We start from the raw sequence: 2,748 nt of genomic DNA on the forward strand, positions 1-2,748 counted from the left end.
CATCCAATTCTATAAGGGCGTTTTTTACACGTTGTTTAAGGGACTCTATTGCTTTCATAAAGTCAATTTTTCCCACTTCTTCTGTGTTAGGGTGTTCAAATACTTCTGTTGTAAGATCATTGGGCTCTGGTGTTTTCATGTTGCCTTTCAGGTTATTGGGTGAATTCTTGCCTTGGCGCCTGCCCATTTCCTCCTATCGATCCTATCCAATGGGTCTTCTAAAACTAGATCAGGTTTCCTTACTGGCCAAGGGTTGCGCCTACCAAATGCCCTCGCTCTGTTTCCTGGTTCCTGCCACAGGCCAAGAACCCTCTCACCCCTCCGAAGGTCTTCAGGATCAGGACCAGACTCCCCGTTTGCCAGTGACCTTGCCAACAAGGGGCCTACCTCTTTGATCCAACTGCAGTGGGATGTCTGCTCTCCTTATTGCGCGCCCTTCCCAGCCTCGTGCGTGCCTCTGTCGCTGCACGGGTCCCCGCCGCTGCTGCCCCGGACCCCTCTGGTCTCCGCCGCTTGCTTCTGTCGCCGCCGGTCCCCCAAAGCCTATTTTTGATTGCAGCGCTGTACCGCTCTCCGGCGCCGCTCTCCGGCGCCGCTACTGCGCGCCGCTCTCCGCCGCCGCGACTCTCAATTGTATTTTAATAAATAAAGACCGCCTGGAGAGTAAAACAGTCCCACTGGTCGGTCACACACCTTTAATCCAAGTAACCTCACTAGTTGCCATAGACATCGGGTGGTGCACGCCTTTAATTCCAGCCCTAGGGAGACAAGACTGGGGGTGGGGTGGAGACAGCTCTCAGACACAGTCTTTCTGAGATTCCAGGAGACAGGGTCACCATTTCAGTCTGAGGTTGAGGTAAGAGCCAGTGGCTGGCTTTTACTTTCTGGATCTTCAAGTTGAACCCTGAATTTCTCTCTCTGAATTTTTTTTCAGGGGTGTACACATTATTGAAAACTTTAAATACTCTCCAGATGGGACATCACATCTTCAATCAGGCTTTTGTGTGGCCTCCACAGAAACTGAGCTTTCAGCACGGAGAATACAGTACAGAGTGAGTTTGCAGAGAGGGGACCTCAAGATGCATGCTTTCCTGCCAGCTTATCAGCCTTGGCCACAGCCTCCTCAGTGGGTCCCACCATATAGAAAGTCACCTGCCAAAATCTGCTGGAATCTTTACTAGTCTCCTTCGAGGGCACCAGCTTTCCTGTATGTCCTGGAATGGCTGAGACAAGAAGGCCGTATTCTTCTTGCCTGGGACACACTCAGCTTATCTTCCTCAGAAAGTTCATCCATACCCAAGATGGCAATGAAGTCCTGGAGGATCTTCTGCACCCCTCGCGCAACATCATAATGCTCACTGCCAACAATATTTGGATGCATAATTCGAGAAGTGGAGTCCAGAGGATCCACAGCTGGGTAAGATGCCCAGCTCAGCAATAGCATGAAACAGCACAGTAGTGGCATCCAAATGGGGCAGGATCACTCACGTCATCAGCAGGCACATAGATAGTCTGCACAGAGGTGGCAGACCTCTTCTTGGTGGTGGTGATTCTTTCCTGCATTGTACCCATGTTGGTGGCTAGGGTGGGCTGGTAGCCTACAGCAGAAGGGATTCTGCCCAATAATGCAGACCACCTCTGAGCCATCCTGGGTGAAGCCGAAGATGGTGTCAATAAGCAGCAAGACATCTTGACCTTCTTGGTCTCTGAAGTATTCAGCAACAGTAAGACCAGTCAGAGCTACCCAGGCACGAGCACCAGGTGGTTCATTCATCTGACCATATACCAAAGCCACCTTGGAGGTGGCCTCTTTTAGGTTGATAACACCAGATTCAGCCATTTCATGGTATAAATCGTTGCCCTCACTCGCCCTCTCACCAACACCAGCAAACACAGAGTAACCACCATGGGCTTTAGCGACATTGTTGATTAACTCCCTGGTCGGTACTGTCTTTCCAATGCCAGCCCCACCGAAGAGTCCGATCTTGTCCCCCTTGGCATACAGGGCCAGCAGATCCACAACCTTCATACCAGTCACCAGGATTTCCTGTTCAACATTCATCTCTATGAACTCGGGAGCTTCTGCATGAATGGGAGCAAATTGTTTGGTTTTGATTGAACCTCGCTCATCAGTAGATTCTCCATTGACGTTTGTGATTCGGCCCAAGGTCTCAGGACCAACGGGAATTTTGATTGGTGCACCTGAATCCAGTACTTTCTGGCCTCTAACCAAGCCTTCAGTACCATCCATAGCAATGATTCTGACCGTGCTCTCGCCCAAGTGCTGGGCCACCTCTAGAACCAGTCTGGTCTCCCTGGCCTGCACCTCTAGGGCATTTAGGATGGGTGGTAACCCTCATCGAGCTGGACGTCCACCACGGCGCCGATGACCACCACGATTCGCAGCGCCAGCCTTCGGCAACGGAGACATCTGTGCCGCAGAGTCTCTGGCCGGATGGACCACGCAGGCGCCGCTCACAGGAGAAGCTGCACAGGAGAAGCTGCGCCTGGGGTAGCTGCGCAGAAGGGCTGAGTCCCCATAAGGCCCAGGAGCCCACGCTCCCCACAAGACTCAACATGGTGGAGTCGGGGTAGAGACTGCTCTCTCTCTCTGAATTTTTATTAATCTTGCTTCAGTGACCCAGTTCTTCCAACAAGGCGATGCTTCCTAATTGTGCCACTCCCTGGGGGCCAAGTATTCAAACACATGAGTCTGTTGGGGCCATTCCTATTCTTTATTATTATTAT

The 2,748-nt window shown here is 51.6% G+C and overlaps 1 pseudogene; it reads right to left on the minus strand.

Annotated features, from left to right (window-relative positions):
* Nucleotides 1-1,074: 1,074 nt before the first annotated feature.
* On the minus strand, nt 1,075-2,579 carry LOC101986540 (annotated as a pseudogene).
* Between the last annotated feature and the right edge of the window lie 169 nt (nt 2,580-2,748).

Source organism: Microtus ochrogaster, unplaced genomic scaffold, assembly GCF_000317375.1.
Source record: "Microtus ochrogaster isolate Prairie Vole_2 unplaced genomic scaffold, MicOch1.0 UNK41, whole genome shotgun sequence".
Lineage (NCBI taxonomy): Eukaryota > Metazoa > Chordata > Mammalia > Rodentia > Cricetidae > Microtus > Microtus ochrogaster.